This window comes from Canis lupus, chromosome 31, assembly GCF_048164855.1.
Source record: "Canis lupus baileyi chromosome 31, mCanLup2.hap1, whole genome shotgun sequence".
NCBI classification, from domain to species: domain Eukaryota; kingdom Metazoa; phylum Chordata; class Mammalia; order Carnivora; family Canidae; genus Canis; species Canis lupus.
This window is the reverse complement of record NC_132868.1, coordinates 27,836,156-27,854,135: the sequence shown is the minus strand read 5'-3', so window position 1 is coordinate 27,854,135 and position 17,980 is coordinate 27,836,156. Positions and strand designations below refer to the sequence as shown.

Genomic DNA, 17,980 nt, shown 5'->3' with positions numbered 1-17,980 from the left:
AATTTATCCTTTCCCATGAAGTCCCTGTTATATCAGCCAAGTAATCTCAGTTAAGAATTTCTGATCCTAAATGATGGATTCTCCTTGAGCAGCCATGCCATGAGGCACAGTCCCTGTTATTTAGATGAGACAGGGTATAGGAAAGTGCTGAAGAAGGCCTTGAATGGATAAAAGACCATGGTCACAGTCATCAGTGTTAAATTCTAATGACTATGGACTGATTGTGCCTCCCCCCTTCATAATTGAAGCTTTAATTCCCAAAGTGACTGTATTTGGAGGTTGGGCTTTTAGGGGGTAATTAGGGTTAAATGAGGTCATAAAGATGGGGTCCTAATCCAATAATAGCAGTGGCCTTATAAGAAGAGGAAGAGAGGGTTATCTCCCTCTCATCAAACACACACACTGAGGAAAGGCCATGTGAACACACAGAGAGAGGGCAGCAGTCTAAAAGCCAAGAAGAGAGCCCTTACCAGAACCCAACCATGCTGGCACCCTGATTTCAGATGTCCAGATTCCAGAACTGTGAGAAAATACATTTCTGTTGTTTCAACCAGCAGGTCTATGGTATGTTGACATGATACCCCAACCCGACTAAGGCACTAACAGAAGGAAAAGCAGCAGCCATGTTATTATTCTGTTGATAGCTTTCATTCTGCTGTAATATTTGACCAACTGCTTGAGCAATGAGCCTCCTGCAAGCTTATATTTCTTCCCCAGTGAGGCATGGAAAATTTTTTCACACACCACAACTCAACCTAAATTTTAACTTGCCAATTAAGAGTCTTGTGATCTCTCCCATTTAAAATAATCTCCTTTGGGGATGCCTGGGTGGCTCCGCGGTTGAGCATCTGCCTTTAGCTCAGGGCGTGATCCTGGAGTCCTGGGATCCAGTCCCGCATCGGGATCCCTGCATGGAGCCTGCTTCTCCCTCTGCCTATGTCTCTGCCTCTCCCTCTCTGTGTCTCTCATGAATGGATAAATAAAATCTTTAAAAAAAAAATCTCCTTTGGAAGACTCTGTCTCCTTCAGATATAAGTGCATGATTTATCTGATTACTTCCTGTTTTAAAATATACCTGGGGTTTATTTTAATCAGGGACAGAAAGGTGATAGACGCAGAGACAACTTTCTTGATAGAAGAGTTTATCTTCTTACAATTCCCAAGAGAAGGGAGCACACCATAGCACTCAGGTCACATGAGGGAAGCATGAAGGCTGGTCAGGAGGCAGGAAGAGTGAGAGGAAAAACAGGCTAGAGGATTTACTGTGATTTTCATGGGAAGGAATGGGCAAGGTAGGGTAGATTCACTGAACGGGATTAGGATTGGATAGTTGGAATGATTATGGCAGGCCCCAGGCTATAGAGGCAGTCCCTAGTTGTCTGGTACCTGGCCTGAGGTGGAAGGGCAGGGGAGGATTGGGTTGAAGTGTGAAAATTAGACAGAAGAGATAATTAAGGATATGGACTCTGGACTGGTTGGTTTGCATATAAAAGGTACACTTAGAGACAAGTTGTACTATCTCTAGGAATTCACTAGTCCTGGGAGGTGCAGTTTCTCCAAGATTAGCGAGACACCCCCACCCCCACCACCATCAAGATGTCAAAGCATTAAAAAACAAACAAACAAATCATAAATGTGATGGTTAGTTTCATGTGTCAACTTGACTGAGCCATAGAATGCTCAGATACTTGGTCAAACATTATTTGGGGTATGTCTGTGGGGGTGCTTCCAAGTGAGATCTACATTTGACTAGGTAGACTGAGTGGAGCAGATTGCCCTTCCTAATGTGTGTGGGCCTCATTCAATCAGTTGAAAGCCTAACAAGAACAAAAAGGTCAACTCTCCAGCAAGTAAAAGGGAATTCCTCCTGTCTGAGTGCCTTTGAGCTGGATATATATATATATATATATATAAATATATATATATATATATATATATATATTTTTTTTTTTTTTGCCTTCAGACTCAAACTGAAACATCAGCTCTTCCTGGGTCTCAAGCCTGCTGGCTTTTAGATTGAAACTATACCATCAACTCTTTGGTGTCTCCACCAAAGATCTTGGAACTTCCATAATCATGTGACCCAATTCATTATAATAGATTTCTTTCCTCTGCATCCTTGGTGGTCTCTGTTACTAGTAGTCTGCGCAGGACAAGCTCTAGGCTGATGTATGGAGGGAGCAACCTGCCCCTTGGAGTCTTCTGGACATCATGCTGGCACATGCTTGAAGCCTCTGGCTTAGCCATTTGCCTCTAGTTCTGCAGTCCCAAAACATTGTGACTTTTGTACCAAATCCAGCTTCCGCCAGGGATTATGGAAAATCTCTGCCCAGATATACAGTGTAGATATGAACAAGAATCAGAATGTATTGGCTTAATATCTCAGAATATAATTTGTCTTCTGGGTCCTTTCTCCTTCAGCTAAGGCTATGTTGAAGGGTAGGCACACATAGCCAGTCAAAAGAGTAAGCTGGGGTTCTAAATGACTTGTTGCTCCAATTTGCAAAAGACAGGTACTTAGGTGGATATTAGCTGTGAAAAAAACATTGTCTGAAGTCTCTGGAGAGATAAATGTCTAAAAGAATGAACAGATACATTACCTGAGACTGTTCTTAATGGAGCAAGGTATTTATTTGGTCCAATTGGAGTGCTTAAAGTCAAAATAAAATTATGGCCAGACCATGTTGTTTGGGCTCTTGCCAAATCACACCTCAGGCAGGGATTCTGCTTTTCTGGAAGATGTCAATTTGCTAAGGTCACCCGTTTCAGTAGAAATCAGGAAAAGGTGGTGGCAACATACAAGAACCTTAACTTACGAGGTTCAGGTTTAAATCCCTGATGGGGAAGGAAAAATATGTGTTGTTCCTAGAGCCCTCCTGATTTTTAAAAGAAAGGGAATGACTTAGTTTCTGTTTATCGTTTGTGTAATGAAAATCTATTTTTATTTACTCTTTCAGGTTCCAATCCCTCCCTTCATTTCTTCTTGGAGTTTTATTTACTCACTCAGGTTCCAATCCATTCACCTTCATTTCTTCTTGGAGTTTCCATTGAATGCATCCTCAGAGAGACAGTTAACAAGGCCCCCTGCTCTCCCCAGCCAAGGATGGGGGTGGGGGGCAGTCAGGCCGGCAGACTCTCCTCTACCCATGCTGTGAAAAATGCAGCAGGGTGGGGTATGCATAGTGCTGGGGTGGGAGTACAATCTAAAATTGGGTGGTCAAGAATGGCCTCCCTGAGATTTAAGACTTGCCTGATGCTGTCTCCCAAAATAAACCTTGTTCCACCCACATAGTCTTTCCCATCTCAGTTGATGGCATCTCCATCCTTTCAGGTGTGCAGGCAAAAAGCAAGCAAACAAAAATGAACAACAGCCTGGAATAATCCCTCTTACTTGCTCATATGCTACATCTGATCAGTTATCATATCTTGTTTACCTTTGAAATAAATCCAGAATCAGACCATTCTTCAGCACCTGCACAGCTACCAGACTGACCCAAGCCACCACTATCTTGTGCCTGGAGGATTGTAACAGCCTTCTTTTTTATTTATTTATTTATTTATTTATTTATTTATTTATTTATTTATTTATTTATTTATTTATGATAGTCACACACACAGAGAGAGAGAGAGAGAGAGAGAGAGGCAGAGACACAGGCAGAGGGAGAAGCAGGCTCCATGCACCGGGAGCCCAATGTGGGATTCAATCCCGGGTCTCCAGGATCACGCCCTGGGCCAAAGGCAGGCGCCAAACCGCTGCGCCACCCAGGGATCCTTGTAACAGCCTTCTATATGCTCTCCCTGCCCTGCTCTTGCTCCCTAGAGTCTAGCCTCAACACCACAGCTAGAGTAACATAGAAGTCAGTTGATGTTACTCCTTTCTCAAACTCTTCTGGTGGCTCCCCATCACTCAGAGAAAGGGCAGTCTTGCCACCATGGCCTGCAAAATCCTAAACAACACGGTTGTGTTCAGGAGCATATCTTTGGTCATGTTCTCCTGGCCTTCTTTTATTCCTCAGGTCTTCATGTACTTTAGGGCCCTTGCAAGCGCTGTTCCTAACTTTTGGGTTATTCTTCTCCCAGATATATGGCTCAACTTCTTGATGTTTTGTTTTTTTTTTTCCCCTCCAGTCTCATCCAGCTGTGCAGGCACAGGCAGAGGAGATGAAGTTGAATTGAGATTGATCATAGAATTTAAACTGGATAAGGAAACAAGAGGAAGGGAAAAGGAGGCTATGGGACAAGTATGAGGTAAGAGGGCAGATGGATCATCAGTCCAGCTGAGATACCAGAAAGACTGAAATGGAAAGACGTGGTGACGGGCGGGGCAGAAGGTGTCACAGAGTAGACTAGGGAGGCTGTGGCTGTTGCTAATGACATGACTGGAATAGAAGATGCCTCTGGATGTGGTAGCCAAGGTGTGGGGGGGGGCGGGGTGTAGGGAGGCAGGAGCACTGGATGAGAAGAAAAACTGAGAGGCCAGCTTTGGGAGGATCATCTGAGTGGGTGTTAAAATCATCAAGAATTAAGGCAGGAACGGAGTTGGAGAAAGCAACAGTGAGCCAGCAGCAATCATCTCCAGGGTCTCAGGGGCAGACCCCAGAGCTGGTAGAAGACCGAACAAGGAGACACATGGGTGTTCCCACCTGGTGACCTGAGACTCAAAGTTGTGGGAGGATGGCAGGAAGTGAGGGAGGCCACCTCCAGGGGCATGAGGGCTGTGAGGAGGGGAGTAGCTACCACAAGGGAGTGTTGCAGGAGAGCAGCGTCCTCAGGGAACAGCAAGGTTTCCTGAGAGCAAGGTGAAGGCTGCCTCTAGAGAAGAGGCTGGGATAGTGGGAGTTATTTCTGGGGACTGTGAGTTTCCTAAAGACCCAGGGGAAGGCTTCGGGAGTTTGGGAATGGTGGCTCAGGGCAGAAAAGTTAGGTGACCTGGAGTCCTGGGTTCTTGTGGAGGCCACAAAAACAGGATAAAGGACATAATGAGATGAGTAATGGTGGTAAAAACCTAAGTTCCTTCCACTAGTTGAAACTGGAGGAAAAAAAAAAATTTTTTTTTTAATTTTGCAGCTGGAATGACTCAGCAAATCAACTGGTAGACTGCTATTGTGAACAAAAGTAACTTTTTAAAAGTTTGTTTTTTAAAAATGTAAAAGCAATACATGTTCATGCTAAAAAATAATTCAAATAATTTAGAAAAGGGTAAATCCAAAAATAAGAATTCCTCCTCCCCCTCCCAGTTCTACTCTCAGTGGTAGCTACTATCAACAGTTTCTCCGGCATTCTTTCGGGCATTTTCTATACACATGAAAGTATCTACAACATGTAGCTTTTAAGCACTTGAATCCTTACAAATAGATGGGAGCATTACTGCTTTACAGCTTGATTTAGCCCCTTAGCAATACACTTGATAACATTTTCCATTTCCATATGTAAATTATATCATTCAGCTGCATACTATTTTATTATATATGACCTGTGTAATCAGTCCCCTATTGCTGGACATGTTTCTGTTTGTTTGTTTTTTTCCAGTTTCTAGTGTTTTTTTGTTTTTTTGCCTTATAGACAATTGTTGCCATGACCATCCTTGAACATAAATCTTTACTTCCAGTTTTATCTGAAAGTACAGAACAGCTGTAATATCTAACTATGTGCGCACTACTAGGATTAAATACATGTTAATATTTTACCATAATTGCTTTAAATCAACTTTACTAGGTACCCCCACCTTGCTCTTCAAAGAAGTTGTGCTGAGTTCTACTCTCACCAGCAATTATAAGCATTCCCATTTCCCCACATTTTTAACAACACACGGTATTTTCAGACTTTTGTCTTGCCAGTCTGCTGGGTAGGAAATGGTATTGTGTTGCTTTATTTTCATTTTCCTGAGTTTCAAAACCTTCTAATGTTTCTCAGCCATTTGGGTTTCCTTCTTTATGAATAACCTCCCCTTCAAATTTGTCTTTTTTTTTAATAAATTTATTTTTTATTGGTGTTCAATTTGTCACACCCAGTGCTCATCCCATCAAGTGCCCACCTCAGTGCCCGCCACCCAGTCACCCCCACCTCCCCTTCCACCACCCCTAGTTCATTTCCCAGAGTTAGGAGTCTTTCATGTTCTGTCTCCCTTTCTGATATTTCCCACTTATTTTTTTCTCCTTTCCCCTTTATTCCCTTTTACTATTTTTTATATTTCCCAAATGAATGAGACCATATAATTTTTGTCCTTGATTCTTCTTGGTTACCTGCTCTTTCCAAAGGATGTGGGGTTAATTTGCCAAGTTCTGTGGAAAAACCTTTGTTGAGCTTTGTAGCTATAGCTCTTTGCATTCTTTTTTTTTTTTTTCTTCCTGTGATTGCTATAGAGATGACACTGTATAGCCTTAAATTTGCATAGCCTTTCTAGAGTTTACTCTGAAGCAGGATCTCATGGAATGGATGAGTGAAGACTGGAGCCGTGTAGGCTGGGATGAGATCTCAGCTTCAGCATATACCAGTTCTATGGCCCAGGACAACTTAAACTGGTATATTACCTATTCATAGGGCTGTTGTAAGGATTCAAGTGCTTAATGCAGAGTCTGGTACATAGTACCCAATAAATATTTCAGAAAGATCATTCTGGTTACTACTTCAGTAGGGGAGTAATAATATATATCTTCATCCTTTTGATGTTATCTAAGGAATATGCAGACCTAACAATTCTAAATTGATTTCTCTTTTTGATTCATCCTAGAAAGTTAGAAAACAGGTTACTTATGATAGTTATCTACTAATAAAGAACTATCCCCACCTGCTGGCCATACTCACAAATGAAATACAAAGGTCTTGCAAGCGCGGTTGTTGAGGAAATCTTTCATTTTGTAGTTACTGTGACTTGTAGCAATCTTTGCAGCAGGGAGCACCCGGCTTTTCTCCCACTTCCACACTCACACACACTCTCAAACAAACTAGCACCCCATCACACAGTGCTGGCTAACTGTTGGCACATGGATCCATCTAAGTGAGGTAAATATTTCTTTTCAGTTTAGAATTTAGATTTGTCTTAGATGCAGCCTGGACATGTTCTCCTTCTTGCTGGCTTGGTTATTTCATAGGGTTGGTCTTCCAAGTCTTGAATCTTTGTCCCAAGATGGGGACTGCACCTAATGTTTCTCTTTTTTCCTTCTTGGGACTAATTGAAGTCACCTTTAGAACTACTAGACATGGCATATAACTAACACACATTACTAACTCCATTAATGTTCAACAGGAAAGAAAATATCTCTTAATTGGCTATTCTATTTTTTAATTGGTCGAAGATGTTCCAAGAAGAGCTAATAAATGAGCTGCTGGGGAGAGCTATAATTAAGTTCTGCTTGGAACAAAACCATTTCAGACTGAATCACGAAGGCCATGCTAGAAATTGGCTTTTGAGTCTGGAACCATCTGAGATCAGTACATTTCATGAGAGCTTTTCTTGAGGTACAAGAAAGTGGTCATTCAGACTCTGCTTTCCAGGGAGGGGGTGGGGGGGCCCCACTGTTATGGGTCACAGGGGGATGGGTTAGTCCAGTGACTTGGGTCAGCATGACTGGAGAGGGAGCAAAGAGCAGCAGTAGTGGCCTGTGCAGAGAAAGACCCGAGATTCTGCCCTTGGGTTTGTAAGTAATGCATGTCAGCTGGACTGCCCTCTTCCATCTTCTTGCCACCCGGGTGACCCGCTGGACTTATTCTGAGCAGGCTGGGAGGGTACAAGCTTCCTCAGCCATCCAAATAAATCCATTTCCGATTTTCCTTTCACTGTGGCCTCACTCTGTGACTACTCCCAAGGGACTCCTGAGGAGCCATCCCATGTCCTCATTGTCATTCTCACCCCTAATCACAGCCCTCTCCTGCCACCTACCAACCCTCTCACTGTCTCCTCTCCTACTTCTCCCAAATCCCTCTGCTATTCCCTTGCCAACCAGCTGTATCTCCTTTCGCTCTATCCTGCCCTCTGCACCTTCACAATTGATTGATTGATCGTTCCTGTTCACTCCTTTCCCTCCTCAGAATCTCTTTCCCAGGCTTTCGGAATGTCTTCATGCTACTTTTTGTCCATTTATGACACATCCTAATTTTTTATTACTTCTTTCCCCTCTGTGATACTGTAATACTTTGTTCGAGTTTCTAACAGCCCCCAATCACAGCATCCCATCATTTATTGTGTCTGGATCCTTCTAGTCCAGCCTGAGTTGTCTTAGATAGCAGGGACTGTCTTCCTCATTGTTTTCCCCAGCTCCGAGCAAAGCCCCTGGTGCAGAGTAGGCGCTCAGTTTGCTGAACGAACGAGTTGTTCTGTTCTTTCAAATCTTATTTGTTGCACAAGTTTGCTCTGATGTTTATTTTCCCCCAATTTCATCCGTGACTAAAGACTCTTTTAACTTTTTCATTTAAAAGTACTTTGAGACTTCCAAAAAAGTTGTAAAACCAGTACCAAAAATTCCCATACACTCTTCAATTATATTACGCAACCCTAGTGCATCTCCCTTAACCACAGTAAGTTGTTCAACACCAGAAAATAAACATCAATAGAATACAATTAATCTATAGACCTTAATCAAATTTGTCAATTGTCCCATAATGCCTTTTTTTCTGAACCAGAGTCCAAATCCAGGATCACACATGACATTAGGTTGCTGTATCTCCTTAATTTCCTTTAATCTGGGATAATTCTTAACGTCTTTCTTTGTCTCTCGTGACCTTAAAATGTTTGAAGGGCACGGGCCAGTATTTCCATAGAATGATCTCCAAATGGGGTTTGTGCAGTGTTTCCTCTTGATCATCTTTGGGTTTTACATTTTTGCCAAGAATACCCTTCTCAGTGTATCATAGCAGAGGGTATGTGATGCATGTGCACCATTACTGATCATGTAAACTTTAATCACTTGGCTAAGGTGGGCCTGGTGGGTTTCTCCACTCTAAGGTTATAGTTTTTCCTTTGTAATTATTAATTATCATGTAGGAATATATCAATATGCTGGTTCTCATTAAACTGTCCACTGATTTTAGTATCCTTTGATGATTCTGGACTGCTATGATTATTACTGTGGTATTTTCCAAATGGTGGTTTTCTATTTCCAAAGTTTTAAAGAGGGGCAGGTAAAATGTCTTGCGCATGGTGAATCATTCAGGATGCAACCCCAGAAATGACTCTAAAGCATTCTCCAAGTGAGCCTGAGCATTTAACGGATCACTTGGGACCACAGATCTCTCTATACAGTTTTAGTCTATGGACTGTTCCTTCCCTTTTCTCCCCTTGCCAACACCCAAATCTCCTATTTGTAGATACAAATAGGCTCTCCTGATGAGTGGTGGTGTTCCTGATGAGACACCAAGAAGGGCTATCACAAGTAAATTGATCACAACTTAATTATTAATTCATGCCCCTAAAGTACATACTGTGGAGATTAATGCTCTAAGCCAAAAGATCCTTGGCTCATTTTTAGAACCACTGTCTTAAAGGAGAGCTGCATAGACTGATATCAAGGTGGCATACAGTAGACCAAGACCTACTGTCTTTGGGAGAAATGTTTCCCAATCCATTCGGAGCTGTGTCATGAAATTGATGACTTTGAGGATTTTTTTTTTTTTTTTTTTTTTAAGCATTCCGGAAGAGTTACTGAGTTTGGGGGAGGGAGCTGGATGTTGTATGAAATTAAGGAACATTACCACTGTGGATCCTTCACAATATGCCTATTAGTTTCCATTAGTTCCTTCAGTATAGCATGTTTATAGTCTAGGAAAATTTTCGGATCCATAGATAGTGTGTCTGAAGAGAGAACATTTTTCTTTTGCTATGTTTGCAAGAGTTCGTTTTCAATGCAACCAAACTTAGGTTACTAATTCTCTGGTTAAAGATATCAAAGTGGTGCAGATCTGCAGGGTTTTGTGGGACTGCAAAGCAGACCACCAAATATTCTTGGTTACATGAGGACTCCTTGGGATAAACAAGTAGGTGGGCACTGGGGTTTACAGACAGGATTGAAATGAAGACAAAGGGACACCTGGGTAGCTCAGCGGTTGAGCCTCTACCTTCGGCCCAGGGCGTGATCCCGGGGTCCCAGGATCGTGTCCCACATCGGGTTCCCTGCATGAAGCCTGCTTCTCCCTCTGCCTGTGTCTCTGCCTCTCCTCTGGGTCTCTTATGAATAAATAAATAAAATCTTAAAGAAAAAAAAAAAGAAAGAAATGAAAACAAAGATAATGACTGTCCCAGGACCTGGGGTCCTTTGGCCACTGAAGAGAGTGGAGAAGGGCACAGAAGGAAGAGACAAAGAGATGGCCCTGTTTCTAGATGTAGTATCAGGGCCAGAGAAGGAGTCTCTTTTTTTTTTTTTTTTTTTTTAAAGATTTTATTTATTTATTCATGATAGCCACACAGAGAGAGACAGAGAGGCAGAGACACAGGCAGAGGGAGAAGCAGGCTCCATGCAGGGAGCCCGACGTGGGATTCGATCCTGGGTCTCCAGGATCGCGCCCCGGGCCAAAGGCAGGCGCCAAACCGCTGTGCCACCCAGGGATCCCGAGAAGGAGTCTCTTAATTAAAATCCCTCTTTCCCCCAAACCAAGGGATTACCAAGGGAAATAAACAAGACCAAAAGGCCAGAGTTTGGCTGAAAGACATGTGACACTTGGGGACCAGTTATTCCCCCCTGCTTTCTCCTCTGTGGAAGCACTTTGGCAGCAGCTAAGGATGGTGTGTGTCATCTGGAACCCATGGGCGATGTGGCAGGGGCTGGCAGCAGCCCCAGGGGGACATTTATGGAATCAGGAAGAGTTCAATGCCAGTAACAAATGGGGTAGGGACTGGAAATTAATTCCTGCTGTGCTTAGAACCCATGTCTGTGATTTGCCCCCATAGTTGGTTTAGCCCAGGGAAACAAAGGTTACATTCATGAATAAATTAAAAGCAAGAGCTATTTCTTCTTTTTTTTTGCGGGGCGGGGGGGGGGGGGGGAGGAATTCCTTAATCCTGATCATAGTATCTTTTGAAATCTGTAAGAAAAAATAATCTTCCCTAGGGTGGGAACAGGAAAAGCTTTATGTTCAAATGGCAGTCCCAAGTGAACTTTTCAGAACGCTTTACGAATAAACTGCTGAAATACTCTACCATAACACAAAAGCTGTTTGTCATGAGAATCATCTCCTAAACAGAGGCCTTCTTTGGAGCCATAGGACTGTATTTAGTGTTTCATAACTCATATATCTCTCTGGTCAGCAGTTGAAGATGCCCTTTCTGAGAATAGTTCTGTCCAAAGGGATGGCACTGTGTAGGAATGAAGCCACATTTCTCTTGTTTCTTAATTGGGTCTCTGAGACAAATGTCTTATGTCATGGCTCTGAGCTGCTAGCTAACAAGGTCCCTTTAAAGCTTGGCTTCACCCAGCTGGATTCTCTGAGAGAGTAGCCACAGGGGATGCTTGGACATACATATCACCCTTGGACACAGTGAACTTGAAATAAGCAGGGCGCAGGTGGGATACTGAGATGGGCATTTGTAGTTGGAGAGGAGGATGAAGAAGTCCTATCCTCATCCATCACTGAGCACTGTAGACTCGGGGGCACAGCTCTACACAAAGGTCATATCCCAGAGAATTGATTGGTGGGGATTTTCACAGTACCGCAGGGAAACATTTTGCTCAGGACCTGTGTGAATTTTACCAGTCATATCTGTCTACAGACCTGGCCTGACTTTGGGACTACTTGATTTGGAAAGGCACTTGAAGAGGACTCAGAGACCTGGGCTGCAGGAAGGGGTAGTGACTGAGCACATGTTGAGGCCATTTTTATTAGTTGCATTAATATTTCTTGTGTAGGAATCATTAGTTACACAGTCCCAAAGGATCCATCCTCTTCTGGAAAGCCCTGGGAACACATCAGGAGGAGAAGATAGAGCTAAGTAGCCTTTCACTGAACGTTTTTCATTCATCCATTCAACTATTCATGCAGTTGTTCAATGAGTATTCATTGAATGCCTAGTAAGTGGCAAGCTCTGCACTGGGTGCCAAGAATGACAGCAGTGAACAAGACGGACGAGGCTCCTGCCCTTAGGGAACATTTCAATGAGATACATTCTAGATATTAAGCATTACAAAGGAAATAAGAAAGGTTAATGCAACAGAAAGTGCTTGGAGTTTGAGGAGGGCTGCCTTAGCTAGGGAAGGTTTCCCATAGTCTGAATGGCAGGTTGGAGTTCACTGTATCAAAACCTGAGGAATGAGAATTCCAGGCAATGGGACAGCCTCATGCAAAACCCCATGGTAAGCCTGTGTTTGCAAACAGAAAGAAGGACAGAGCTCAGAGAGTGAAAGTGGGGTGGGCTGAGATGAATCTAGGTAAGGTCAGAGAGGCAGGCAGAGGCAGGGTCCTGGAGGGTCTTGTTCTTCTGCTGTCCTCCAGGTCAGGCTTTAAAAGTTCTCTTCCATAGAAACCTTGGTTTCATCGAAAGTCCAAGAGAGCAGCAGGGTGGACAAGGCTCTGCACACTCCCCTTAAGTCCCCACTTCAAACCGATGTGTCTCCTTCCCTTTATCAGTTTTGCACATTCAAATTCTGCATAGGATTTAGCCTCTCAGAGGTTTCAAAGCTGTGCAGATGAAAGATGGCCAGAAGTTCTTTCACTTCCCCCATCAAGAGGTGGAGTTTATTTACCCAGCTCTTAATTTAGGTGGCTCCCATGACTGCTTGACCAAAGAATGTGATAGAAGTAATGCTGCACCAGCCTTCAAGATGACTGGCAGCTTCCACTTCTCCTTTGACAAGTGGGCTCTTGGGGCCTCAGCTGCCATCTAAGAAGCCCTACTTTGCTGAAGAGACCAGGTGGCAGTGAACCAAAGAACCAGCCAAACAGTAGACCTGAGGCAGGAACACATGCCTCCAGGTGAGCTGCTCCAGCCAGCCCCCAGCCATCTGAACCATCCCAGGGGACATGAAGACACTGTCGCAGACATTCGGCCTCCAGCAGACATCATGTGAAGCAGAGACCAGTCAACCCTGCTTGTCTTGTTGTAGACCTCAGAATTGTGTTCAAAATGAAACACTATTTTATTCTACTACATTTACTGGTGGTTTGTTACACAGCAATAGAACACTGAAGCAAAGGCTTAAACAGAATTTGAAAACCACCCCACCAGCAAAATCAATGGTCTTACAAGGAACTCAAAGAGCTTATATATCTCACAACCAGGAAGGGTGGAGTATAGTGGACAGGACAAGAACTTTGGAGTAAGATGGTCTTGGGATTAAATCGTGACATAACTTTGATTCTTTGCTTCTTCATTCCTTTTTTTTTTTTTGAGATTTATTTATTTGAAAGAGAGAGATATAGAGAGAGAGTGAGCAGGGCGGAGAGGAAGAGAGAGTCTTAAGCACTCCACGCTGAGCGCAGAGCCCCATGTGGGGCTTAATCTCACCACTCTGGGATCATGACGGGAGCCAAAACCAAGAGTTGGACATTTAACCAACTGTGGCACCAGGCACCCAGCCCCTGCTTCTTCACTTCTAAAATGTAAATAACAATGCAAAAAATAAAAAAATAATAAAAAATAATAAAAATAAATAAATAAAAAAACCAATGCATGTCTTAGAGATTTAAAATCAGACACTCTGTATTAAGGCTTGGCACATAATAAGAGCTCAAAAAATTATAACTATTCCATGGTCATCAGGGCCCTTCCAATGGGAGCAGGCTGCTGGCTTGGGAAGCCTACCTGTTGTGGCCGAAGTCCTTTCCCAGGGAGAGTCCATGTGAAATCACAATGCACATGGCAGCAGGAGCGGGTGGGGTAACCAAGCTCACTGGCAGATTCCCTTATATGTTAAGGTGTTACGTGGACACAGAACTTCCACCCTGAATTGGAACTGAGGACAAAGTCAAAGCATAAGCACTACTATGGCTTTAACATTTCTAACACTTGCTAACCTACCTTCCTGCCTTTTTGCTTTCATTTTAGCACAGAGAGCTTGATGAAACATATAACCTTAGGTTTAGAGTATTTGGCAGGCTGCAGTATATCTAAGATTAACATTGTTCGATATCATTGTTTAGTTTTCATTGTACTTAGTTTTTGGCCTATTACTAGCTTCCACCCCCCCACCCCGACCCTGCACACCTGGACAAAAAGATTTCCTAGGAGACAAAGGGAAAGAAGTAAATCAGTTTAAAGTGGAGTGAGATAAGAAATGATACAGGTGGCACAAGATGTGGCAAGAAGGTCACAGACGCAAAGGCCACCACAGCGAACATCCCCACACTTTGTCTCTGGGCCCTACTTTAGGTTGTCACAGTCAAAAAAAGCTGAGAAGCCCATCACGTGGGTGTGCTCTCCCCCTGTGGCCCCTGAGGCCCATTCTCACCACAGCCCTGCTGAACCCAGAGGGGTCAGCCTGGATGGCAGGAGGGGATGCCAGGTTCACGGTTGATGCTTCAACACAGCTCTTGGCGTGCAGGCGATGGCCTCCTGGTTTCTAAGCTCTGTTGAGAGCCACGATGGCCCATGAGCCACTGCAGCTGCCCCGGGACTCCTGCCCGGGCAGTTCTGTTGGCTCAGCTCTCTCTGACCTTCCCCCCTGTCTGCAGCTCTAGCCTCCCTAATGCGCTCAGCACTTTTCACTGTTCTGTGATAGTCTCAGAGGGCATGGAGATGAGAGCTTTGCTGAAAATGTGCATCTTCTGCAGAAAAGAGCCACAGAACACTTAGAGAGGAAAGGACAAAAGGATCAAAGTGGTTTTGGAACAGAAGAGGGAAGGAGAGACTATAAAATTTGAATGAAGTGCCTGGAAAAAAGAAGCAGGAGGAGGGAGATGGCTTTGTTCGGTGTTTAGAGCTAAGAGGGGAGACAGAACAAGAGCAGGGATGGAGAATTTTATTTTAAGGGCTGCTTAAAAACTGGAAATGTTAATGTCACTCAATCAAAGCATCAAAACTTACCATGGGGAAAAAAAAAAAAAAACTACCATGGTGTTGATCTGGAAGCAAATGTAGCATTTTTGTCACTGATCCAGTGTTTCTCCATGGCTTCTTTCTCTCTCTCTCTTTCTCTCTCTCTCTCTCTCTCCATGGCTTCTTTGTCCTCCCAAGTATCTGCTCTCTGTTACCTCCTTAGTGAGGCCTTCCGGGATCACACAGTCAAAAACACTGCCCTCCAGTCTCTCTGGCTCTGATCCACTGCATTTTTCTTCAACACACTTACCACTACATGGAGTATTACTTGGTCACTTATTTACTATTATTCTCTCCCTGTTAGGTAGCAACTCCACAAATGCAGAAACTGTGCCTGTCTCTTTGTATCCCCAGTTCTCCTGGCATGGACGAGGCACCCATTAACAAGGTTTGGGAGACTGAATTCCAACTAGGTAAGCCCCTAATATGTGCAAGACAATACGAGAAATAAAAGATGAGTCAGATATGAATTTTGCCCTTGAGAAACTGCTGATAATCACTACCAGTTTTAGAGAACGAAATCCATGCCAGGTACCTTATACATACTGTGTTGTTTTATCTTTGATAACCAGGGGTGACAGTTAATGTAAACATATTTAACAACAGGTATTGTAGACATACACCTATCTCAGTACCATGAACGAGAACTCAGCGACATTAAATAACACTGCAAAGGTCTGAGACCCAGGAAATGGCAGAGCCAGAATTTGAATGAAGGTGTGGCTGACTTCAGTGCACATTCTAACCCCACTCTAGGAGTACCTATTGTCCTACTTGTAAATATGTATTGGGCACCTACCGTGTGCACCAAAATAAAATGATCTCCACCATCAGAGAGTTGCAGGTCTCATGGGAGAGCTGAGGACTTTGGGTCCAGATAGCCCCTGCCGTGGCCAGCCAGCCTCTTCTCCCTCCACCATTTTGGCTCTAACAGGTGGTAGGGGCAAAGTCCGAATAAACAGAAAGAAGGGAGGAGGGCAGAGGGGGAGGGGGAGTGCTGGGAAAACACAGGGCTCTGAGGACATTTGCAGAAGTCCAGAGAACAAGCAGAGTCTGAGGCTGGGTCCTTGGACAGCTGCTGTGTTCCATAGGGCCACCTGCCTGCTCACCTTTCTAAGTGACCTCTGCCCTGGGGGTGCCTGGCCCGGAGTGGCAGCGGACAAGATTCTCCCTGAAGACGATTTCACGGGCCCAGTAGCAGAATCTGAAGTTCATCTCAGATGATGGCTGATACAAACAATACCACCACACTAAAGGGAAAAACGGGCCCTGAGCTGCGCACTGACTACAGCGCTTGGGCCATGCATATGGGACTGTAGCACATACCTGACGTGCAGGTGCAGCCTTCCTTGTGGTTCACTTGAAAGGAAATGGGTCACTTTCCCATCTAAACTCCTCTCCGCTGTTGCAATGGTCTGGGTGTCACATTTTCAAGTTCCTGGTTGCACGGTGGAGGGCAGCCTCCTGACTCATGTCCAACTTTACTGGAGCAGCAGCAACAGCGATGAACTTTTAATAGGCCAAACCACTGAGAGTTCAGGTTGGTTTTGTTGAAGCAGCCCCTGTTAATTACTATACTAATATGTCTCCCTGAGGCCCTCTGCACTTCTTGCTGAGTCTGTAATAATCACTGTAAATCACATCTGTCAAACCCTCTCAGTGTTAGCAGGGTTCGCCTTAAGCTTCCATGGGCTTGGCTCATGGCACAATTTTCTCCTGGAGTTGCTGTTGAGAAAGTAATGATAGAATGAAATCTGCTTCTTCCCCTCAGTGGTGTGGCACAAAACTACTCAGTAGCTTCTAGTAACGTAAGCCTAGAATTTCTAAATGTCATCTGGGTAAGTAGATAGTAAATTTTGTATCTTTTGTATATGTTACAAAGAGGAGAATGGTACCAGAAGAGAATGAGGCTCAGGACAGTCAGTGAACTTGGCCATGATCACATGGTTACTGAGCTGTGAGGCTGTGGTTGCTACCCAGGGAATTCTGATTTCAAAGCTCATTCCATAATGCCCTGCTGCCCTGACTGACAAGTTGTCCCTATTTATTTATTTCTTATTTTTATTTTTTTAAAAGAGTTGAGCATCTTTTTTTAAAAAGACTTATCTATTTATTTGAGAGAGAAAGAGTGAGAGAGAGCATGAGCTAGGGGATGGGCAGAGGGAAAGGGAAAGAGAAAAATCCCCAGGCCAACTGCCCACTGAGCGTGACTCCCCACTGAATGCAGAGCCCCATGCAGGGCTGGATCCCACAACCCTGAGATCATGACCTGAGCCCAAATCAAAAGTCAGCTGCCTAATCAACTGAGCCACCCAAGTGTCCCAAGTTGCCCCTATTTAATTCACTATGGGAGATAGTCCACAAAAGGAGAATACTAGTATATTTTATTTTTTTAAAGATTTTATTTATTTATTCATGAGAGACAGAGAGAGGCAGAGACACAGGTAGAGGGAGAAACAGGCTCCATGCAGGGAGCCCGATGTGGGACTTGATCTCGGGACTCCAGGATCAGGCCCTAGGCCAAAGGCAGGCGCTAAACCACTGAGCCACCCAGGGATCCCACTAGTTTATTTTATTTTTCATTTATTAGAGAGAGAGAGAGAGAGAGAGTGTGCACAAGTAGGGGGAAGGGCAGATAGAGAGGGAGAAGCAGACTCCCCATTGAGCAGGGAGCCTGACTCCGACTTTGGGGCTCAAATCCAGGACCCCAGGATCATGTCTTGAGCTGAAAGCAGAGGCTTAATTGACTGAGCCACGCAGGTGCCCCAGAATACTCGGTTATTAACCTCAAGGAGAGTAGGTCAGACGAGATCACTAGGTGAACCAAGGTAAGATAGTTAAAAAGCAGTATTAAAAAGCACCCATGTATAAAGAAGATGTGGTTTATGTATACAATGGAATATTACTCAGCTATTAGAAATGACAAATACCCACCATTTGCTTCAACATGGATGGAACTGGAGGGTATTATGCTGAGTGAAGTAAGTCAGTCGGAGAAGGACAAACATTATATGTTCTCAT

The 17,980-nt window shown here is 43.9% G+C and overlaps 2 long non-coding RNA genes across 5 annotated transcripts in view; one reads left to right on the top strand and one right to left on the bottom strand.

The window, feature by feature from the left end:
• Positions 1–15,894, bottom strand: part of LOC140622228 (uncharacterized) — a 38,516-nt gene extending 22,622 nt beyond the window's left edge. For 2 of the 3 annotated variants that reach the window (XR_012021975.1, XR_012021977.1), the window contains exons 1-2: positions 15,759–15,894; positions 13,727–13,877 (exon numbers count right to left, since the gene is read on the bottom strand). This is a non-coding gene — a long non-coding RNA (uncharacterized lncRNA). Of the gene's footprint in view, positions 1–11,296; positions 13,518–13,726; positions 13,878–15,758 lie in introns of those variants that run through there. The other variant, XR_012021976.1, reaches the window with a different exon arrangement.
• The window catches only part of LOC140622229 (uncharacterized), a 107,024-nt gene that overhangs the window by 54,217 nt on the left and 34,827 nt on the right, over positions 1–17,980 (top strand). The gene's annotated exons all lie outside the window — the stretch shown is intronic.